General features: G+C 39.0%; 1 long non-coding RNA gene across 1 annotated transcript in view; it reads left to right on the top strand.

Annotated features, from left to right (window-relative positions):
- Window positions 1-25,178, top strand: part of LOC118898493 — a 158,464-nt gene that overhangs the window by 116,804 nt on the left and 16,482 nt on the right. The window lies entirely within an intron of this gene.

Genomic DNA, 25,178 nt, shown 5'->3' with positions numbered 1-25,178 from the left:
AATTCCCATGACAATTTCTTCCTTTGCAATCTCAGAATTATCCAGTAGGCTGTACCCCTGAATCAGTTTTCTATCGAAACCCCAAGCCATTAAACAGTGATTTTCTTAAGTGCTTCATTTCTTTTGTTGTTTTTTTAAAAAATTTATTTAGTTTTGGTTGTGTTGGGTCTTTGTCGCTGCGCGCGGGCTTTCTCTAGTTGCAGCGAGCATGGGCTATTCTTCGTTGTGGTGCGCAGGCTTCTCATTGCGGTGGCTTCTCTTGTTGCGGAGCAGGGGCTCTAGGCACATGGGCTTCAGTAGTTGCAGCACACTGGCTCAGTAGTTGTGGCTCGCGGGCTCTAGAGTGCAGGCTCAGTAGTTGTGGCGTGTGGGCTTAGTTGCTCTGCTGCATGTGGGATCTTCCCAGACCAGGGCTCAAACCCGTGTCCCCTGCGGTGGCAGATGGATTCTTAACCACTGCACCACCAGGGAAGTCCCCAGTTGTTTTTTTATATATAAATTATTTTAAATGAAGTCTGTAACAATAATTTACAAATTTTTATATGTACACCTGAAAGTCAAAAGAAAATATTGTTTTTCATGCATTGGTTTTAGGTCCTTAACTGATATTTTAGATTAAAATAGTACCCTATTAAAATTGTTGGTGAAAATTATTGATGCTTCCACAGCTAGGGACAAAGGTTTATTTTATTCCACCCCTGTGAAAGCCAAGCCCTTTTATCACAGGCTGCCATACAGGCTTAGCTTGATTTGCAGAATTGTGATTAGTTTATCAGTATGGCTCCAAATGTAGCCAAGGCACAGTTATTTTAAAGGTTTTTTTTTTTTTAATTAATTAATTCATTTATTTATGGCTGTGTTGCGTCTTCGTTTCTGTGCGAGGGCTTTCTCCAGTTGTGGCGAGCGGGGGCCACTCTTAATTGCGGTGCGCGGGCCTCTCTTGTTGCGGAGCACAGGCTCCAGACGCGCAGGCTCAGTAGCTGTGACTCATGGGCCCAGTTGCTCCGCGGCATGTGGGATCTTCCGAGACCAGGGCTCGAACCCATGTTCTCTGCATTGGCAGGCAGATTCTCAACCACTGCGCCGCCAGGGAAGCCCGGCACAGTTATTTTAGAATCACCTAAGACTGTGGTTCTCAAAACATGGTCCCCAACCAGCAGCATCAGCATCACCTGCGATCTTGTTAGGTAAACTCTCAGGCCCCACTCCAGACCTATGAATCAGAAACTCTAGATTCTGAGGTCCAGAAATCTGTGTTTTAACAAGCTCTCAGAGTGATTCTGATACACACTAAAGTCTGAGGACCACCAACCTAGGATAGTTATTGAAAGTAGAGATTTCTGCTCCTCACCCAGATTGAATCAGAATTTCTGGGGTCTAGAAATTTATATTTTAAAACAAATATGCTAGTGATTCTTAGACACAAAAAGTTTGAGAACCACACTGGTCCATGTGGTGTGATTTGAGAGAACAAGAAAGGATCCTTCCCTTAACATCTCTCTCCACTTATTGATCAAAAGTTAATTAATTTGTAGAATTAAGCAAGGATATCTTCATTAGTTTCTAAATTCATTAAGTCATAAATATTTTAGAGTGAATTTTTGTTATTAACTAGATATTTCACCTTAATGGGAGAACTAGGAGAGTGGGCAATTAAAAGGGAGGATGTTACAAAGAGAGGCTACAAAAGCCTAACTTGAATACTTTGCCTTATAGTCACCTAAGATCTGAATTCAGATACAGTACCTCATATTTTTCATTAGGGGGATGTCATAGTTTCTGTGTAACATCTTCAGTATCACATCCTTTGGCCAACTCCCACCCCCGGAAAAGAGAACCTAAGTCTACTTGGCAGTAATCAAGCAATACTTATATTCTGAGTATAGGTAATAATGTATTGTGGTGTTTATTTGGTGTGGGGTTTTTTTGTTTTTGTTTTTTTAGTGTAAATAGAACCTGGTAATAATGTATTGTGGTGTTTATTTGGTGTGGGGTTTTTTTGTTTTTGTTTTTTTAGTGTAAATAGAACCTATGTATTCAAGGGCAAAAAAACAAAACATGAGCACATAGGAAAATTAATCTCATTTACTTTGTAATATCACTTAAACTCTTTTCAAACAGTATATACTCAGCCAACTGACCAGACTAGGCTCTATTTGACTTCCTGTTGCTTCAAAACAAATACAGATACAACATGGATGATTCTCAAAAACATTACATGTGAAAGAATGCAGACACAAAAGGACACATGTTGTATGGTTCCGTTTATGTGAAATATCCAGAATAGGCAAATCCATAGAGATGGCAGATTAGCCGTTGTCAGGGGCTAGGGGAGGGGGTAATGTGGAGTGACTGCTTTTTGAGCAGGGGTGATGAAAATGTTCTAGAACTAGATCGGTAGTAATGGTTGCACAACATTGTGAAGGCACTAAATGCCACTAAATTGTACACTTTAAAATGACAAATTTTATGTTATGTGTGTTTTCCACAATAAGAAACAAATACATACACAAAATAAAATCTTCCCTCAAAGGATGAAGATTGATAGTACTCAGGATGTAGAAAAAGATGAGCCGTTGGAGTAGAAGGGAATTCTAATAATATACGCCAAAATGTTTTAAGCAGTGACAATAAATTTGGGAAGAGTCAGGTTACAATGTTAAAAGCCAGCTGTCACTTAGATATATCCTTTGGCTTGCCAAAAACTAAAGCAAAAGCAAACAAAGCTAAAAATCCCTTAAAATCTCCCCACAAACAGCTACAGCACAGCATATATTGATATAATTGTGATTAACACATTCATAGGCCAATCAGAGTCCCAAGAGGTCTTCTTAGTGGGCGGGGCTTCCTAGGCAGCAGCCCACAACTGGTTTCTCACGTATCTCCACAGAAAGACATGGAGTGGGTTTCATGACTTACCCCTACCCTGACCCCTTTGCCACCAAACCCCCAGGGCAAATATGGGTCCCTCCTATGAAGAAATGTAAGAATGAAATCTTACACTGGCATTAATTTAATGCCTATCAGTGTCTATGTAACTAAAAATAAAGGCTATTCTCACTTTAATTTACTCCTTCAGAGAGCTCAGAGATATTTACAGCTGTGACCTCAATTCTTGCCCTTTTCTATTCTCCCTCCTACTGTCTAGAAATCAAATTACCCTCCTAAAAATTCATGATGTCCCATCAGGTTTAGATTAAAAACTTTGTGTCTGAAAGCTTCAACTGAAAAACTGGAGAAGGTTGTGAACTGCTTTGGAATGAGACAAAATGGTGTCTGCTGTGCCTTCTGAAGAAGGGCTGCTCTTTGTGTGGGCGATTTTGTGAAATTCTGTGTCACCCACGCTACCCATTACAATGCTCAAAACATTCACATATCTGATGCAGAGGAAATGTAGCTGGTGCTGTATTTATTCCTGTTACCTCCTGTCTTGAAGCAAAATGCCAGTGCTTCATGCAGCCCGGAGTGGTAAACATCAGCTGGGAAGAAGCCTTTATTTAGGGAATTTATCACAAAATGAATTTCTGAAGACCAATATTAAGAAAGTGGAAGCACTGTTTACAAAGTATACCATTGGTGAAAATAGATATATTTAATGGTGAATTTCTGATGCATTCATGAGCAGCATCACTTCTATTGTGGTCTCCTATATTTGTAAATGATACACAGATTATTCCACTTTGGATGCCCACCAATTGTGTGCATTCATAAAACAGATTTTTGTGCTGTTAAGGAGACATAATATAGGCTGAGGATTTGATACAGTGCTAATAAAATTAAATTTTTAAGAAGACCTGCCAAATGGGTAAGATGTTTGCCCTATATTAGTGACTATCATTTTGATGTGAAATCCACTTTAATGAACACCTGACAAAGAAACCTTTTAAAGGAATGATTATCTTTGACATGAATATATTCAGCTACTGTTTATACAATGAAATCTTAACTAGCTGGTAAAAATGGCACAATATTACGATGAGTATAGATAACACTATATAAAGAAAATGTAAAGGCTGCCTGAAGAGTTAATGACTAATTCTGTTGTCTGAGCTGGTGCTTCAGTGACGATTTGCTCTAAGAAAAGCTTATGTTTATGGTATTTTGGGTGCAGTCTGTACATTTGAATTATACCTAGGGCCTCATCAATGCTGTGTATAAATTACAGAAATTACCAAAGCAAGAAAGCTTTATGTTTGCATTCTATTTTCAGATACAAGGTAAGGTAATTATAATTTATTACCCAGTAACTGTATTTTATGTCTTAAAATTGAAAAATAAGGTAAAAACTGGAAAGTATTTGAGTATGAAGGTAATGATACTTAAAAATGTTGACCTCATTGCATTTTTCACCTTTAGATGACATGCTAAAGCAAAGGTAAATAACTATTTTATTACACAGTGCTCTATTATGTTCAGAAAGAAGGAATGAAAACTATAAATGGTTATAAAATATAGGCCATAATGACAGGTTAAGTTATTATTAGCCTGAAGAAAAGAAGGCTAAGTTTTGAATTTGTGAGTCCACAACTAAAGAAAAGATACATAAACAGGCAATCTATTCATTGTTCTTCATTTCCACAGAAGACAGCAGTTACATTAAATTGGTTAAGTAAAGAACATTCTCAGCAGTGTGGCAAAGAATAACAAAAGAAAATACAAAATACTTCTCCTTGATGACTTTGAACAAAGAGGGCATGCACTATAGGTAAAAATTTCCCTAGTGGCTGGGGTTTGAATGATATGCTTCTTGCTGATCATGTGATTCTATGGAAACCTATTCTCTAAAATAATGCAATGCTGTGTTGTCCCAAGCAGGTGGAAATGTCTTTTGTGTTTAATGTAAATTAAATGGTTTTAGCATTGAACTGCACTAATTTAGGAAGTTCCCACTGGTCATCAGTGAAATCCAAATGAGGACTGTGCGTTCTCAGTGTCTCCCAGTTAATCGTAGAGGAGGACATCAGGGAGAAGTTGGGAAATGTAAACAAAAGGATTGAAAAATGGATAAGGACATTAAATAAAACTATTTTAGAACAATGATTTTCAATCTTGGTTGCAATTATAAACATTTGGGGAAGCTTTTTCAAAAATACCAATGCCTGAGTCCTGCTGGCTTGGGCTAGGACCGTGGCATAGGTCTTTTTAGAGCCAGGTATGAAAACCACTGTTTAGGACTTTTAAGGATCTTCAGTGCTCATAAAATCAAGCAAAGTATGTGTAAAAAAATCTCTACACCATCTATTGTTTCAGAGTATTTTTTAAACATAAAATACAAATAAATACTATCAACTGCCCATCTAGCCATGGACCCATGATTGGTATGATTTAGTAGAAGTGTATGATGTAGTACTAAGAAGAAGAGCAATGAATCAGAACAGGTGCAACCTAGCCCTGGCTCCACCATTGGTGAGATGTGTGACTCTGGACGAGTTACTTTTTCACTCTGGACTTTAATTTCTTCATTCATAAAGTGAGGGAACTACATGGCCTTCAGGTCTCTTCTGGTTTCCTGATTCTCTGGCAATATGTGATGATTGTGCAGCTTTTTGCAGGAATCTGTGCTTAAAACATATTTTCCAGTTTGAAAGTTATAGCAACAGGCTTACAATAGAGAGTATCAAGGTATCTTACTAATTCTATTTCAGTATATTTCTAATAACCAGTTTTTTTAATCGAGGTGTTGTTGGTTTACAATATTATATTAGTTTCAAGTGTACAACATAGTGATTCAAAATTTTTATAGGCTGTACTCCATTTAAAGTTATTATAATATATTGGCTATATTCCCTGTGCTGTACAATGTATCCTTTTTCTTATTTATTTTATACATAGTAGTTTGTACCTCTTAAAACCCTACCCTCATCTTGCCCCTCCCCACTTCCCTCTCACCACTGGTAACCACTAGTTTGTACTCTATGAGTCTGTTTCTGTTTTGTTATACTCATTCATTTGTTTTATTTTTTAGATTCCTCATACAAGTGATAACATGCAGTATTTGTCTATCTCTATTATTTCACTAGGCATAGTACCCTCCAGGTCCATCCATGTTGTTGCAAATGGCAAACTTTCATTCTTTTTTTATGGCTGAGTAGTATTTCATTCCACTGTGTATGTGTGTGTGTGTGTGTGTGTGTGTGTGTATCACATCTTCTTTATCCATTCATCTGTTGACAGATACTTAAGTTGCTTCCATATCTTGGCTATTGTAAATAATGCTGCTATGAACATTGGGGTGCATGTATCTTTTTAAATTGTTTTTGTTTTCTTTGGATATATACCTAGGAATGAAATTGCTGGATCATCTGGTAGTTCTATTTTTAGTGTTTTTGAGGAACTTCCGTACTGTTTTCCATAGTAACTGCACTAATTTGTATTCCTACCAACAGTGTACAAGGGTTCCCTTTTCTCCACATCCTCGCCAACATTTGTTATATATGGTCTTTTAGACATTCTGACAGGTGTGAGGTGGTATCTCATTGTGGTTTTGATTTGCATTTCTCTAGTGATTAGCAGTGTTGGGCATCTTTTCACATGTGTGTTGGCCATCTGTATGTCTTCTTTGGAAAAATGTCTATTCAGGTCTTATGCTCATTTTTTAATAGGATTGTTTGAGGGTTTTTGATATTGAGTTGTATGAGCTGTTTGTATATTTTGGATATTAACCTCTTATTGGTCATCATTTGCAAATATTTTCTTCCATTCAGTAGGTTGTGTTTTCATTTTGTCGATGGTTTCCTTTGCTGTGCAAAAGCTTTTAAGTTTAATCAGGTCCCACTTGTTTATTTTTGCTTTTGTTTCCTTTGCCTTAGGAAACAGATCCAAAAAATATTGCTACGATTTATGTCAAAGAGTGTTCTGCCTATGTTTTCTTCTAGGAGTTTTTTGGTTTCCAGTTTCACAACCAGTTTTAAATGACTATTGACCTAAGTCAACTCATCAAGTTGAAGACAATATTGTGACAGACTTTATGCATGTGTAACTCAGCAAATATTTTTGAGCACCTATTGTGTTCCAGACACTGTTCTAGAAACTGTGATGATGCAAAGATAAAAGAGACACAGTCCTTATTGTCAATAAGTTGATGGTTCTGCAGAAAAGACAAAATGAAGAATGGAGTCCAAGTTTTTTAACCTTTAAAAAGCACATACTTTTCTATCAATATTCCCACAAACAATAGCAATAGCCCTCGGGGAGAATTGTGGGAAATCTGTTCTTTTACTGGATTTGCTTCCCAAATAAGTTCTATAAATCTCCAAGGAACACTTCCATGTTCCACAAACTGTCCCGATGATCACTGACCAATTGACTAGCCATCTTGATCTGGACGTTATAGCTCCATATTCCACAGTTTATTTTTTGATGTCCTGTAAGTGCCTTTTAGTGCTGCTGCTGCTCTTCTTTGCTTCACACTAGATGTGTGCACAAAGTTCTCCCCTAATTCCCTAGAGCACAGCCAAACCTACTGAAATACTTAACGCTTAACTGAAGGCTTAGGCATAATTCAAGCACAACATAGAAAGTACCTTTTAACTCAGCTGCCATTAAAAGAGACTTGCTACTCTTAGGATCTTCCATCAATATTAAATATAAATAAATTGATATTGTATGTCAGAGACTGTTCCATGTGGCAGGTCACCCCAGGCATCTACACATTGTGGAGTTTCTACACTTACCTCTCCTTTGTCTATTAACTGGGAAGAAGTCTGCCCTCTCCCAGTCCATGCCCAGGCCTACCTCATCTCCCACCCCAGGATGATTGACAGTGGAAACACCCAATTCCTTCACCCTCACCCACCAGGTACTCTTTAGCCTCAGGGGAATAGACAAGACAATGCCACAGTTTAGAAGACGTACTTCAAAGTCTGGGTTATTCAGTAAAAAAAACCCACGGGTGCGTTGCCAAGAGTTCAGCCACGGTAAAGCTGTTCCAAGGCCATCCCAGATCTTCACTCTAACACGATGTTAAGTGAAAGCCCGAAATGGACTGTTCCAAACCAGTCTGTGAGAAAAAATTATTTTATAAAAGATATACATATCTCCTGGGTCAGGGGTGGGAGGTGGGTTCAGAGGCAAGATTAAATACTTAGGAAAAAACTTAACATTATCCGTCTCTGTCTCTGCAAGGGTGTATTTATGCTAAAGACAACAGAATGTACAATGATCAGTGGCTTGTTTCACATCTCTGTCTGAAGTACTAGCTTTCAAATTAAAGATGACTTAATATTTTTCTCCAAGAACAATGGTGGTTGTTATGTTTATAAAAGTATTCTAGTGATTTTCCTAAAGCAAAAGAATCTGCTTCAAAGGTGAATGATTGTTTCCACTACTAACACGTTTTAAATGATCTTTCCAGTTAAGAAAAAACCAAACTTGATTTCATTTTAATACCCTACTATAAGGGTGAGAAAGGCCCCTATTTAGACTGGGGACAGTAGGAGTGAGGATAGAGGAGCCATCCAGGACAGAGAATGACTGAAGAGAGTGCTGAAGTTTGGGTAGGAGCCAATGACCTGAGGTAGAGAGGTCAGGAGAGCATGATCCAGACAGGTGGAGCAGCATTTGTGAAATCTTAGAGACCGGAGAGGAGGGTGCCTTCAAGAGGAGGTGACATTTTGGGTGCAAGTTCGCAGAGGGGGTGACATTTTGGTTGGTCAGTTTTGACATTTGCACCTATTTCGTGACTCTAAAAGTATCAAGCCATTAAACTTTGATTTTTGAAAATCACTAGGTAATTTGTATTGTAAAGTGTAAAACAGACACTTTCACTCCCTCTCTTATTCAAAGTTGGGGGGGCGGCACCAGGGAGGGATGGTTAGGTTGAAACTACAATGAATTGTTGCAGACTCTATCAAAGACTACGTAGTTTGTAAACTATGTCCAAATGGACATAAAAAGTCCTCTTTCCTAAGGTTTTATCATGGAAGATTCTCTGTACCTAATACTGTACCTGTAGGTATTCTATATACTTTTAATGAATGAATGATTATGGGGAGGTTATGAAGGATTTTAGTACAATTCCTTAAATAAGTGTCTCATTTCTAATCCTCCCAACCCCAAATAAGAGATTCAACTACCTTAATGAGATAATCTCACTTACATTATCTCATTTAATCATCATAACAACCCCATGAAGTACATAATGTGATTTTCATTTTATGGATGTAGAAACCTAAGCTCAAGGTAAGTGATCCAAGGTCACAGGTTAGAAAAAAGTGGGTTTTGAATCCAGGTCTGTTGCTTCTGTTTCATTAATTCAATAAACATCCACTGAAGTATGTCCACAGTTTCTCCTATTGAAACCTCAATCGAAGCAACCCACTGTTGAAACTCTAAACCACATGAGGACAAGTACTTAGAAATAGACCCCATTATTGACTAGAACCATTTTGTGAACTATATTAAAAGCTTCCAATATCTGTCACAAATAAAGAATTTGGAGGGATTCTGGTTGATCAATTGTATTCTATGTCAAACTGTTCTACTCTGAGATATAAAGAAGGGTTGATTGCCTTTAGTGGCCTCAACCTCTGTAAAGGTTATGATGCCTCCCCGTCCCCTCAACCTCTCAAACATATTTCAAAAAAATATTTTAATCTGATTTATAAAATCAGTGTAATGTGGTTTATTAAAGTATACTTCTCTCTCCTAATGACAGCTTACATGCTATTTTGACTTTTTGTGGTACCCTAAGCACATACTTAAATTTGCTCTTTGCTTAATCCAGTCTGGGATACCAGATGCATTTGTACATTTTCTTTGGCATTATGTTCTACTTGTATACTTGTTGATTAATTTGGAAACCAGAGATCAGTTGATAAATTAACCTACTGGATAAAGGCTATAATTTTATTCTCAAGTGGAAAGAGATTATGGTCTCCTGGACTTTGAAGGGAGTAATACAAGCTACAGAAGCTTCCTTGCTCCTGCTCCAGGTGGGTGGAATGGTTGATGTGGTGTGGTGTGGTGTGGTATGTAACTCGTGTGCCATAGAAATCTTGTTCCAAAATTGTGGCCTGTGTATTTTGGTATAGGAAATTTTGACACTTTTGAACATAAAATGTCTGAAGAGGTTCTTGCTGCCCCCAGTGAACTAGAAATTAACATTTTTGAAATAATGTCCTTGCCATCTTGAAACTTGAGCCTTGTTGGAAAATGGAGGGAACAAAAGTGTCCACAGAACTGAGAAGTCATTGTGAGACCAAAAATCGAGGCAGGCAGCTCCGTATAATCAATGGATCAGTTTATCATAGGGTAACTTACTCACAGGGTAGGATCTGGATTGGATGGACAACGATCTGGAAGCATTTGCAGCTGCACTCCTCACCACTGAGGGGTCGTTGGATAATTTTATAGTTAACCTGGGGTATGAAAGTAGGTGCTTGGAAGCAGGACATGCATTCCTAAATCAAGATTTATGAGTGGGTAACTAGTCTCGTGGTCACCAGGAATACGTCAGCAAGGGTTTTCATCATTGTTTTGGGACTAACAGAGCATAGAGGCCACCTGGTCCTAATGATTATTAAACAATACCTGTTAACTACAAAGCCCTTGATGACAGACAAGTGATTTACTACACAGTACAGTCCTGGGTAGGGTCAGTGAAAGGACAGGAGGAACTGTAAGACACAAGGTTGTGTCAGTTATGCTAACAGCCATACAAGCCTTCATTAATTATTTTTAAATCAGTGGTGAGAACTATATAATCTTATAATTGTAACCTACCAGTAAAGCTCTCTATACTCTTCTTAAACATATTACAAGCAATCTGAAATATATAATTAATTAGCAATTAACTAGAAAATTTGCTAGACAACTAATACTCTATTGTATCGATAAAGACAGATAAATCTTGAGTTACAGATTAAGTCTTGTGTTAAATTTCTTTTCTTTCTTGAGGGTAAGGGGAAATCAAGAACACAGAAATATTTTAAAATATCAGAATCATTATATTATGGAGGCAAGGAACCCAGATATTTTCCTGACATTGAGCAGTGCAAAATTTGGTTTGAAATATCCTGAACTCTGTGGATGTCCTGGCTCTGCCATTTTCTAATTGTGTAACCTTAGGTAAGTCACTTCTTTAAACTTCAGTTACTTTACCTATAAAACAAGTATAATAATAGTACCTACTTCTAGGGCTCTTTTAAGGGTAAAATAAGAAATGCAGTCAAGTGCATAGCATAATGCTAGAATCTTGGACATTGTGTATGTTCAATAAATTAAATACTATTATAATTATTTTATTAAAAGCATTTTATAATTCATAGCACTAGCTGTTCTAATCAGAACCATCTATCAAAATTGAGAGTCAAGAGAGATCTGTATTTTCCTCCACAGTACCAGTGGTAACGACGTCCCTCCACAGATTCCCCACACAGCACTTCACTCATACTTAAAGACTAGCATCTGATGTCTATAGTTAGAAATGACTATGGCTAGTAGAAATGTCTGAGCCTGTCTTTCCCAGTAGATTATAAATTCTGGAGGATAGGGATCATATATTTTGAATTGAATTTTAATTGCATCCCCAACTGCGATTACACTGCCTGCATATAGTTTAATGACCAGCAAAGATAAAATTTCAGTCAACAGTCCATCTCTGCAATCTTGAGTTGTACAATGGAACAACTGGGAGGGAACCTCCACTTGACCTGTCTCTAGTCGGGGACCCAGCGCTCTAGGATGAATGCTAATGGGGGTCCTATATGGAGCTGCAGGGTGAGAACCTTCAAAGGGTGGGAAGAGGACCTGGGCTTTGCTGGTCTCCAGGAGGAAAGGAGTAACCGGAACTCCTGATGTTAACATGGTTGCTGGCACCCTGTGTCTTCCTAGGGGCCAGCCACCAGACCCCACTTTGCCCCAGTCACTGTCTGCTCTTTGCAAAGAATATTTGTGATGGTATTATGAGACCTGAAGTCCTATTTCTGCTAATAAATCTGCTTCCCTTCTAAACATACATACTCATGCACAGGTACACACAACCACATGTAACCACACGCACCATCCTCCTCATTCAATGTTAGTCCTGACCTGAACTATAATTGGGCTCTTTATAATACCACTTGAATGGTGTAAAACTCCATGGAAATAAAATTAGAAAAGCCCATCATACGGTGTGTTTATTGTAATGCATAGGTATTTCCATTTTAGAAGCGGGTGGTATTTTACATGGCTTTTTGGTATTACTTGAGGATAATGATTACTTCAGATCTTTTTGCTGATTTCGCTGTAGTGTTCTGGAGAGAAATTTTAGACATAAGTTATATAAAGATCTGAACACAAGTCTGTCAATTCAATTCACCAAATCTCTTTTGAGCTTCTGTTACAAAGAATTGAACTAGGCAATATTGGGGATACATAAACAAGTAATAGGACATAGTCCCTCATCTCTAGAGAGGCCATAATTTAACATCATCACCATTGTTGAAGTGTATTTCTTAATGATTCCATCATACACAGTATGCTGGATGGGGTATGAAGCTGGTTAAGCAAACACCAAAGCCTCCTCAAATCCTCTTTTGAAAAAGAGAATGTATATAAATAAATAAATAATAATATTCGAGTTCCCAAGACTTACTCTTGACAAGCAGCACAAACACCAAAAATACGAAATACATTCAGTTAAAAATTATAGTGAAGCCTAATTTATTCAGTGTTATCAAAGAATGAAAATATTTATGTGTTTTAATTTTTCTGATAATGGAAATGTTATTCCTTTTAAAGCACCGAATCTTTTTAAATATTAACCAATGAAAGGTGTATCTTTCTAAAATGTATGATCTATTTCCCTTGCGTTGTAAAATTATATATCCTGAACTAAATCTAACATTTTCTTAGTGAGACTGGAATATCATTGTGAGCATAGTATGCTGTACTGTAAATAGGGAACTTTTCAGGAACAATATTGAGGTGTGCAGAGCTATTTTTCCATACTAAATGGACTCAGACTATACTTTTTTGGTTCATCTTTTTACTTATTATAAGTATCTTTTAAAATCTTGTTCCCTTAGTGGTTTAACTGTCCCACTAAGTTACTATTGCTCTGCAGTAAGCCACCCCAAATTTAGTGGCATAAAAAATTATTTTATTATGCTCTCAGATACTGTAGATCAAGAATTAAGAAAGGGTGTATGGAGACAGTTCTCTGCTCTACCACGCCTGGCCCCTGAGCTAGGAAGACTCAGGTGACTAGCAGTGACTTTAATAGCTGGAATCTGGAACAGCTAGGACTGGAGGATTTCTCTCCATGATCACTCACTCACCTGTCTGGCACCTGGGCTGGGACATCTAAAGGCTGGTCTCTGCTGCAACTATTGACTGGAACACCTACACATGGCCTCTTAACATGGTTTAAGATTTGCACAGCATGGTGACTGAGTTTTGAGAGGGAAAACCCCAAAATGGGGCTTCCAGAGGGTGAGAAACAGGTGGAAGCTTCACGGCCTTTCCTCATGGCCTCAGAAATCATACAACACCAACACCATTGGTGTTGTCATGAGGTCAGCCCCAAATTCAAGGAAACAAGATTTAGAGTTTACTTACTAATGGTGCAGTGGCAAGGTTACACTGCAGGAGAGCATGAGGGATGGGAGAGATTGCTGGGACCATCTTTGAAAAATACAATCTGTCAGCAGCCATTTCTTATCATTATTGACATATCTCCCCTGTAGGCTTCCCAAATGCTTAAGGTTTCAGTTCTAAACTTCTAAAGTGGCAAAACAAACTAGCTTTCCAAAATTGAATGTAAAATCAAATATGCAGTCATTTGGCTGAGGCAGTCATAAGGGTTCTCTTATGAATGAGGTGACTGAGTTTTAATATATGCACCTGATGGTAGCCACTCTGGCTGCCCTGAGGCTTTTCCTCACTGTTTTCCAAACAGTGCAGCCAGTGACAGAGGCCTCAGGAGAAACCAAACCTGCCAACTCCTTGATCTTGGACTTCCAGCCTCCAGAACTGTGAGGAAATAAACTTTTGTTGTTTAAGCCAGCAGTCCCCAAACTTTTCGGCACCGGGGACCCGTTTCGTGGGAGACAATTTTTCCACGGACCTGGGGGCGGGGGCGTGGTTCAGGCGATAATGGGAGCTATGGGGAGCAGCAGATGAAGCTTCGCTCACTCTCCCGCCCGGCGCTGACCTCCTGCTGGTTCCTAACCGGTAGTGGTCCTCGGCCCGGGGGTTGGGGACCCCTGGTTTAAGCCATCCAGTTGTTGGATTTCTATATGGCAGCTCCAGATGACTTACACTGGATGACTGACTTCTCATAGGGTGTGGTCCTTGTCCTACTGCTCTACTGCTCCTCTCATCTGTGCTCTCCTTTCTCTGCCCATGTATTCTCACGTTCCTATGCCATTGCTTATGCTATTCCTTCTATGTAGAAGGTCCTTTCCTCTGTGTCTGGGCCTATTAACTCATCTCTCAAGGCTCAACTCAGATGTCATCTTTTCTGTGTTTTACTTAACCATAATCACTCCATCTCTGTGCACATACTTTGATTTCATCATTTTTGATATTGAATGATAATTAGCCATCTCTGAGCCCCTCCCCCTTGCTATAGAATAAGGTGTTTGAGGGGAGGGACTGCATTCTGGTTCCCCCAGTTTCTGATACAGAGCCTGACATTAGTAGGTGCTCAATACGTTTGTTGATTTAATACATTATACTAGAAACCTATAAAATTTAAGACCTGGATGACACCTTGCTGATGATCTAATCCAGACTCTCATTTTACAAGTGAAGAAAATGCAGTCTGAAAAGGTTACTTCAGACAGATATTCTAAAGGATATTACCATCATGCTTCTAGTCAGTACCAAAAAGCATCCTGAAAGGTAATAATTTGGGGGGATGATTGAACAATTGAAAAGGCACGAGCTCATATAGCTGAGAATGAGAATGTGTTCCAGACACTGGGTAGGGCATCCAGGAAGGTTTGGAGACAGAGTTGGATGACTGAGCCAATGTGTGCACATTAAAAATACGTTACTGTGATTTGGAAAGTCTATTCACAAATCTTCAAAAAAACCTATACATTAAATTTTATTATTATTATTATCTATATCCCCCAATTTTTCCTGCCTAGTTTTTTTTTTTTTTTTTTTTTTTTTGGCTGTGTTGGGTCTTCGTTTCTGTGCGAGGGCTTTCTCCAGTTGTGGCAAGCGGGGGCCACTCTTCATCGCGGTGCGCGGGCCTCTCACTATCGCGGCCTCTCTTGTTGCGGAGCACAGGCTCCAGACGCGCAGGCTCAGTAGTTGTGGCTCACGGGCCTAGTTGCTCCGCGGCATGCGGGATCTTCCCAGACCAGGGCTCGAACCCGTGTTCCCTGCATTAGCAGGCAGATTCTCAACCACTGCGCCACCAGGGAAGCCCCTCCTGCCTAGTTTTTGATGAATAGGTTGTTAGAGACACAAGCTATAGCTTTATTTAAACATAAATTCCTTTATTTTCTGAACAAACCATTGAGAATTGCGCTGCATGTATATCCTGGTAAGTGCAGATAAGTTAAAATAATAAAAGCACATTTCCTCTCTTATCTCAGTATTCCCACCCAATTAAACCTTGAGTAAGAGCAAAGATATCAAGCATCACCTTACAGTTTATTTTTCCTGACAAAATTCCAAGGATAGGTGGGGCTACCATCTTTGGTCCCTCATCCATCCTCCCTCAGAAATACTTTACATTCAATCCATAGGGGAAAAATGCTAAGAGTTGTGAGAGTATGGTTAGTCTCTTGTCTCCTAAAACCCATTGACAATTTGGACTCCAAAAAATAATATGTGAGAAAAACCCGTTTGTTTTCTGTTTTTTGAATGGTCTTTATGTCTAAAGAGATAAACAAAACAAAAAAACATAACAAACAGCAGAAAAGGCACAAAAGAAGTCTAAAATTCCATGTTTTCATTATGGAGATGATGATATTATCAATACATAAACATCACAAGGGGCTGTTGTGAGACTTTAGTCAGATGACATAGTAATGAGCTTATTTCAATGCCTGGCACTTCCTGTGTGAGTGCTCACAAAGCTGTAAAATGCTTGCCGCAAACATTGGCTAGTAGTTCCATGTGGCAGTATCACTTTCCAAGTGGGTGAACTTGTGATAATTACTTAGGTTTATGACCCTCAGTTTTCTTACCTGTTAAGTGGGGAAAATGATGCCTTTCTGTGGGGTGGTTGTGAAGATTTGGTGAAATGATAAAAGAGAAGTGCACACTGCCAGGCACTCGCAAAGTTAGGCTTCCTTTTTTTTTTGAATTTTTGAATTTTATTTTATTTATTTTTTTATACAGCAGGTTCTTATTAGTTATACATTTTATACATATTAGTGTATACATGTCAATCCCAATCTCCCAATTTATCACACCCCCCCCCACCCCCCACCACTTTCCCCCCTTGGTGTCCATACGTTTGTTCTCTACATCTGTGTCTCAATTTCTGCCCAGCAAACTGGTTCATCTGTACCATTTTTCTAGGTTCCACATATATGCATTAATATACGATATTTGTTTTTCTCTTTCTGACTTACTTCACTCTGTATGACAGTCTCTAGATCCATCCATGTCTCTACAAATGACCCAATTTCATTCCTTTTTATGGCTGAGTAATATTCCATTGTATATATGTACCACATCTTCTTTATCCATTTGTCTGTCGATGGGCATTTAGGTTGCTTCCATGACCTGGCTATTGTAAATAGTGCTGCAATGAACATTGGGGTGCATGTGTCTTTTTGAATTATGGTTTTCTCTGGGTATATGCCCAGTAGTGGGATTGCTGGGTCATATGGTAATTCTTTTTTTTTTTTTAACATCTTTATTGGAGTATAATTGCTTTACAATGCTGTGTTAGTTTCTGCTTTATAACAAAGTGAATCAGTTATACATATACATATGTTCCCATATCTCTTCCCTCTTGTGTCTCCCTTCCTCCCACCCTCCCTATCCCACCCCTCTAGGTGGTCACAAACCACCGAGCTGATCCCCTGTGCTATGCGGCTGCTTCCCACTAGCTATCTATTTTACGTTTGGTAGTGTATATATGTCCATGCCACTCTCACTTTGTCACAGCTTACCCTTCCCCCTCCCCACATCCTCAAGTCCATTCTCTAGTAAGTCTGTGTCTTTATTCCTGTCTTACCCCTAGGTTCTTCATGACCTTTTTTTTTTTTCTTAGATTCCATATATATGTGTTAGCATACAGTATTTGTTTTTCTCTTTCTGACTTACTTCACTCTGTATGACAGACTCTAGGTCCATCCACCTCACTACAAATAACTCAATTTCATTTCTTTTTATGGCTGAGTAATATTCCATTGTATATATGTGCCACATCTTCTATATCCATTCATCCAATGATGGACACTTAGGTTGCTTTCATGTCCTGGCTATTGTAAATAGAGCTGCAATGAACATTTTGGTACATGAGTCTTTATGAATTACGGTTTTCTCAGGGTATATGCCCAGTAGTGGGATTGCTGGGTCGTATGCTAGTTCTATTTTTAGTTTTTTAAGGAACCTCCATTCTGTTCTCCATAGTGGCTGTATCAATTTACATTCCCACCAACAGTGCAAGAGGGTTCCCTTTTCTCCACACCCTCTCCAGCATTTATTGTTTCTAGATTTTTTGATGATGGCCATTCTGACTGGTGTGAGATGATATCTCATTGTAGTTTTGATTTGCATTTCTCTAATGATTAATGGTGTTGAGCATTCTTTCATGTGTTTGTTGGCAATCTGTATATCTTCTTTGGAGAAATGTCTATTTAGGTCTTCTGCCCATTTTTGGATTGGGTTGTTTGTTTTTTTGTTATTGAGCTGCATGAGCTGCTTATAAATCTTGGACATTAATCATTTGTCAGTTGCTTCATTTGCAAATATTTTCTCCCATTCTGAGGGTTGTCTTTTCGTCTTGTTTATGGTTTCCTTTGCTGTGCAAAAGCTTTTAAGTTTCATTAGGTCCCATTTGTTTATTTTTGTTTTTATTTCCATTTCTCTAGGAGGTGGGTCAAAAAGGATCTTGCTGTGATTTATGTCATAGAGTGTTCTGCCTGTGTTTTCCTCTAAGAGTTTGATAGTGTCTGGCCTTACATTTAGGTCTTTAATCCATTTTGAGTTTATTTTTGTGGATGGTGTTAGGGAGTGTTCTAATTTCATACTTTTACATGTAGCTGTCCAGTTTTCCCAGCACCACTTATTGAAGAGGCTGTCTTTTCTCCACTGTATATTCTTGCCTCCTTTATCAAAGATAAGGTGACCATATGTGCGTGGGTTTATCTCTGGGCTTTCTATCCTGTTCCATTTATCTATATTTCTGTTTTTGTGCCAGTACCATACTGTCTTGATTACTGTAGCTTTGTAGTATAGTCTGAAGTCAGGGAGTCTGATTCCTCCAGCTCTGTTTTTCTTTCTCAAGATTGCTTTGGCTATTCGGGGTCTTTTGTGTTTCCATGCAAATTTTAAGATTTTTTGTTCTAGTTCTGTGAAAAATGCCATTGGTAGTTTGATAGGGATTGCATTGAATCTGTAGATGGCTTTGGATAGTACAGTCACTTTCACAATGTTGATTCTTACAATCTAAGAACATGGTACATCTCTCCATCTGTTTGTATCATCTTTAATTTCTGTCATCAGTGTCTTATAGTTTTCTGCATACAAGACTTTTGTCTCCTTAGGTAGTTTTATTCCTAGATATTTTATTCTTTTTTTGCAATGGTAAATGGGAGTGTTTTCTTAATTTCACTTTCAGATTTTTCATCATAGTGTATAGGAATGCCAGAGATTTCTGTGCATTAATTTTTTATCCTGCTACTTTACCAAATTCATTGATTAGCTCTAGTAGTTTTCTGGTAGCATCTTTAGGATTCTCTACGTAGAGTCATCGTGTCATCTGCAAACAGTGACAGCTTTACTTCTTCTTTTCCGATTTGAATTCCTTTTATTTCTTTTTCTTCTCTGATTGCTGTGGCTAAAACTTCCAAAACTATGTTGAATAATTGTGGTGAGAGTGGGCAACCTTGTCTTGTTCCTGATCTTAGTGGAAATGGTTTCAGTTTTTCACCATTGAGGATGATGTTGGCTGTGGGTTTGTCATATATGGCCTTTATTATGTTGAGGAAAGTTCCCTCTATGCCTACTTTCTGCAGGGTTTGTATCATAAATGGGTGTTGAATTTTGTCAAAAGCTTTCTCTGCATCTATTGAGATGATCATATGGTTTTTCTCCTTCAATTTGTTAATATGGTGTATCACGTTGATTCATTTGCATATATTGAAGAATCCTTGCATTCCTGGAATAAACCCCACTTGATCATGGTGTATGATCCTTTTAATGAGCTGTTGGATTCTGTTTGCTAGTATTTTGTTGAGGATTTTTGCATCTATGTTCATCAGTGATATTGGCCTGTAGTTTTCTTTCTTTGTGACATCTTTGTCTGGTTTTGGTATCAGGGTGATGGTGGCCTCGTAGAATGAGTTTGGGAGTGTTCCTCCCTCTGCTATATTTTGGAAGAGTTTGAGAAGGATAGGTGTTAGCTCTTGTCTAAATGTTTGATAGGATTTGCCTGTGAAGCCATCTGGTCCTGGGCTTCTGTTTGTTGGAAGATTTTTAATCACAGTTTCAATTTCAGTGCTTGTGATTGGTCTGTTCATATTTTCTATTTCTTCCTGGTTCGGTCTCGGCAGGTTGTGCATTTCTAAGAATTTGTCCATTTCTTCCAGGTTGTCCATTTTATTGGCATAGACTTGCTTGTAGTAATCTCTCATGATCCTTTTTATTTCTGCAGTGTCAGTTGTTACGTCTCCTTTTTCATTTCTAATTCTATTGATTTGAGTCTTCTCCCTTTTTTTTCTTGATGAGTCTGGCTAATGGTTTATCAATTTTGTTTATCTTCTCTAAGAACCAGCTTTTAGTTTTATTGATCTTTGCTATCGTTTCCTTCATTTCTTTTTCATTTATTTCTGATCTGATCTTTATAATTTCTTTCCTTCTGCTAACTTTGGGGTGTTTTTGTTCTTCTTTCTCTAATTGCTTTAGGTGCAAGGTTAGGCTGTTTATTTGAGATGTTTCCTGTTTCTTGATGTAGGCTTGTATTGCTATAAACTTCCCTCTTAGAACTGCTTTTGCTGCATCCCATAGGTTTTGGGTCATCGTGTCTCCATTGTCATTTGTTTCTGGGTATTTTTTGATTTCCTCTTTGATTTCTTCAGTGATCACTTGGTTATTAAGCAGTGTATTGTTTAGCCTCCATGTGTTTGTATTTTTTACAGATCTTTTCCTGTAATTGATATCTAGTCTCATAGCGTTGTGGTCAGAAGAGATACTTGATACGATTTCAATTTTCTTAAATTTACCAAGGCTTGATTTGTGACCCAAGATATGATCTATCCTGGAGAATGTTCCATGAGCACTTGAGAAAAATGTGTATTCTGTTATTTTTGTGTGGAATGTCCTATAAATATCAATTAACTCCATCTTGTTTAATGTATCATTTAAAGCTTCTGTTTCCTTATTTATTTTCATTTTGGATGATCTGTCCATTGGTGAAAGTGGGGTGTTAAAATCCCCTAATATGATTGTGTTACTGTTGATTTCCCCTTTTATGGCTGTTAGTATTTGTCTTATATACTGAGGTGCTCCTATGTTGTGTGCATAAATATTTACAATTGTTATATCTTCTTCTTGGAATGATCCCTTGGATCATTATGTAGTGTCCTTCTTTGTCTCTTGTAATAGTCTTTATTTTAAAGTCTATTTTGTCTGATATGAGTATAGCTACTCCAGCTTTCTTTTGATTTCCATTTGCATGGAATATCTTTTTCCATCCCCTCACTTTCACTCTGTATGTGTCTCTAGGTCTGAAGTGGGTCTCTTGTAGACAGCATATATATGGGTCTTGTTTTTTTGGTTTTTTTTGTTTGTTTTAAAATTTATTTATTTATTTATTTATTTATGTTTTTGGCTGTGTTGGGGCTTCGTTTCTGTGCGAGGGCTTTCTCCAGTTGCGGCGAGCAGGGGCCACTCTTCATCGCGGCCTCTCTCGTTGCAGAGCACAGGCTCCAGACGCGCAGGCTCAGCAGTTGTGGCTCACGGGCTCAGTTGCTCCGCGGCACGTGGGATCTTCCCAGACCAGGGCTCGAACCTGTGTCCCCTGCATTGGCAGGTGGACTCTCAACCACTGCGCCACCAGGGAAGCCCCTGGGTCTTGTTTTTGTATCCATTCAGCCAGTCTGTGTCTTTTGGTGGGAGCATTTAATCCATTTACATTTAAGGTAATTATCTATATGTATGTTCCTATTCCCATTTTCTTAATTGTTTGGGGTTTGTTATTGTAGGTGTTTTCCTTCTCTTGTGTTTCTTGCCTAGAGAAGTTCCTTTAGCATTTGTTGTAAAGCTGGTTTGGTGGTGCTGAACTCTCTCAGCTTTTGCTTGTCTGTAAAGGTTTTAATCTCTCCATCAAATCTGAATGAGATCCTTGCTGGGTAGAGTAATCTTGCTTGTAGGTTTTTCTCCTTCATCACTTTAAATATGTCCTGCCACTCCCTTCTGGCTTGCAGAGTTTCTGCTGAAAGATCAGCTGTTAACCTTATGGGCATTCCCTTGTGTGTTATTTGTTGTTTTTCCCTTGCTGCTTTTAATATGTTTTCTTTGTATTTAATTTTTGATAGTTTGATTAATATGTGTCTTGGGGTGTTTCTCCTTGGATTTATCCTGTATGGGACTCTCTGTGCTTCCTGGACTTGATTAACTATTTCCTTTCCCATATTAGGGAAGTTTTCAACTATAATCTCTTCAAATATTTTCTCAGTCCCTTTCTTTTTCTCTTCTTCTTCTGGGACCCCTATAATTCGAATGTTGGTGCGTTTAATGTTGTCCCAGAGGTCTCTTAGGCTGTCTTCATTTCTTTTCATTCTTTTTTCTTTATTCTCTTCCATGGCTGTGAATTCCACCATATTGTCTTCCAGGTCACTTATCCATTCTTCTGCCTCAGTTATTCTGCTATTGATTCCTTCTAGTGTATTTTTCATTTCAGTTATTGTATTGTTCATCTCTGTCTGTTTGTTCTTTAATTCTTCTAGGTGTTTGTTCTTTAATTCTTCTAGGTCTGTGTTAAACATTTCTTGCATCTTCTTGATCTTTGCCTCCATTCTCTTTCCGAGGTCCTGGATCATCTTCACTATCATTATTCTGAATTCTTTTTCTGGAAGGTTGCCTATCTCCACTTCATTTAGTTGTTTTTCTGGGGTTTTATCTTGTTCCTTCATCTGGTACATAGCCCTGTGCCTTTTCATCTTGTCTATCTTTCTGTGAATGTGGGTTTTGTTCCACAGGCTTCAGAATTGTAGTTCTTCTTGCTTCTGCTGTCTGCCCTCTGGTGGATGAGGCTATCTAAGAGGCTTGTGCAAGTTTCCTGATGGAAAGGACTGGTGTGTGTAGAGCTGGCTGTTGCTCTATTGGGCAGAGCTCAGTAAAACTATCCCACCCGTCTGCTGATGGGTGGGGCTGGCTTCCCTCCCTCTTGGTTGGTTGCCCTGAGGCGACCCAACACTGGAGCCTACCGGGGCTCTTTGGTGGGGCTAATGATGGACTCTGGGAGGGCTCATGCCAAGGAGTACTTCCCAGAACTTCTGCTGCCAGTGTCCTTGTCCTCATGGTGAGACACAGCCACCCACTGCCTCTGCAGGAGATCTCCAACACTAGCAGGTAGGTCTGGTTCAGTCTCTCCTGGGGTCACTGCTTCTTCCCCTGGGTCCTGATGTGCACACTACTTTGTGTGTGCCCTCCAAGAGTGGAGTCTCTGTTTCTCCCCATCCTGTTGAAGTCCTGCAATCAAATCCTGCTAGCCTTCAAAGTCTGATTCTCTAGGAATTCCTCCTCCCATTGCCGGACCCCCAGGTTGGGAAGCCTGACGTGGGGCTCAGAACCTTCACTCCAGTGGGTGGACTTCTGTGGTATAAGTGTTCTCCGGTTTGTGAGTCATCCACCCAGCATTTAAGGCATTTTATTTTATTGTGATTGTGCCCCTCCTACCATCTCATTGTGGCTTCTCCTTTGTCTTTAGATGTGGGGTATCTTTTTTGGTGAGTTCCAGTGTCTTCCTGTCGATGATTGTTCAGCAGTTAGTTGTGATTCCGGTGCTCTCGCAAGAGAGAGTGAGAGCACGTCCTTCTACTCCGCCATCTTGAACCTGGTATCTAGGCTTCCTTTTGTCTAGTGGACAAATTTCGGTTCTACTCTTAGCTTTTTTTTTTTTTTGTCAACTAATTCCCTAATGACTTTGGGCAAGTCATATCAGGCCTTTGGAGCTCATTTTTCTCACACAAAATGAAGAGTTGGACCAAGTGTATCTCTTTTAATTGTAAACTTCTTAACAAAAGGTAACCCCCTCAATGGGGCCATCGGTGATCATTTGAACTTGGCTTCCTCTTTTCTCCCATTGCTTGTTGGGGTCGCCGTGAGACCTGTATTAGGAATCTTTGTGAGATGATGATGAGTGACTTGTCTACAGATAGGGAGAAATTTATCTACATTCATGGATACCTCCAGAAAATGTTGAGATAATTTTAAGTCAATAACACATAAAGATAAAATGTTCAGTTGTGTCTTCATGGCCTAGGCTGGTAGCAGCACAACATTCCTCTTGGTTGGTCAGAGCTCAGATACCTTCAATTATCCAATTCTAAAACCCCCAGCTTCCCACACTTTGTAGGAGCCATTGGGTCAGCATTTATGCCTAAGAAAAATGGAGATTTGAGAGTTAATTTGGAAGGACTTAACTGTAACATTTAAAAAAAAAAAAATCAACGAGAACAGAATGTTGAAAGCAGGAATGTCAAGCTCTAGGTTGACTGTTTAAATTGCCCAGGCTTGGGATTTCCTGTGTCTCTGCCAAGGCGGAAGCTTACGAAAATGACTCCATTTTCTCCTTTGTATTTTGGAGGGAAGGTGATAAATGTCCAGGGTCTCAAATCCTACTTTTCCCTAAAATATGCAAGAATTAATGGATAGCTAATGAACACAGATTCTATGATATACTGAACATGAGTTGTCTTCAGTGATGGGAAGAAAATTCTTTAAGAGTTGTGGTTTTCTAGAATATAAAGGGAACATAATACAGAATGAAGAAAAAAGCTTCCGAAAAGCAAGAATGTCCCTCTACAAACAGCACTCAAGTGAAAAGGAAATGGCAGTGAGAAAGGATGGGGGCGGAAGATGATTCAGCCAGAGGGGGCTGGGTGAGTACTGTGGGCTGGCCTGCCGAGGTGTGAAGTAGGCGGGTGGCTATGACTAGCATTGAATGGAAGATAATTAAGAACAAGTTGGTACCAGTAACTGCCAGGGAAGGGAAGAGAATATGTCTAGAAAAAGCAGCTCTTTATTTCAATGCTGAATTAAAACACCTACCCATTAGAGGCTTGAAAATTTCATTTTGAAATGAAAAAATATTTGCTGTAAACAGAATGCAGATGACTGTGAAAATGTACATGCTTGCTTCTAATGTTGTGATGGGAAAGTTTTAAAATGGCATAAGTGGGGCTTCCCTGGTGGCGCAGTGGTTGAGAATCTGCCTGCCAATGCAGGGGACACGGGTTCGAGCCCTGGTCTGGGAAGATCCCACATGCTGCGGAGCAACTAGGCCCGTGAGCCACAACTACTGAGCGTGCGCATCTGGAGCCTGTGCTCTGCAGCAAGAGAGGCCGCGACAGTGAAAGGCCTGCGCACCGCAATGAAGAGTGGCCCCCGCTCGCCACAATTAGAGAAAGCCCTTGCACAGAAACGAAGACCCAACACAGCCAAAAATAAATAAATAAATAAATTTTTTAAAAAATAAAAAAATAAAATGGCATAAGTGTGCTGGATACTTTCTTAGAAAGAAACATATATGTTAAAATATCAGTCATTTTTTCAAAGGAAGAAGCATTGCTGTTCAAAGCCATTCATCACACAAGTTATCAGGTTTCAGTTTGGGATCAGCTACACATATATATTTCTGAATCTTTTTCAAGAGAAAGGACTGCAAATTTAGCTTCCATTGTCCTTTAAATAGCTTTCTGGATTGAAGAGCATTATAATTAAACTGCACCAAGTGTCACTGCAGAGAAGCTTCTAAATTATGGGTCTGAGTGGGGGTGAGAAATGCTATTTAATTGCTTGACAATCAAAATCAGAAGATGTTCAGATATGCA

The sequence above is a fragment of the Balaenoptera musculus genome, chromosome 7 (assembly GCF_009873245.2).
Source record: "Balaenoptera musculus isolate JJ_BM4_2016_0621 chromosome 7, mBalMus1.pri.v3, whole genome shotgun sequence".
Lineage (NCBI taxonomy): Eukaryota > Metazoa > Chordata > Mammalia > Artiodactyla > Balaenopteridae > Balaenoptera > Balaenoptera musculus.
Note: the sequence above shows the minus strand (reverse complement) of the source record. Positions and strands in the feature narration are given on the sequence as shown.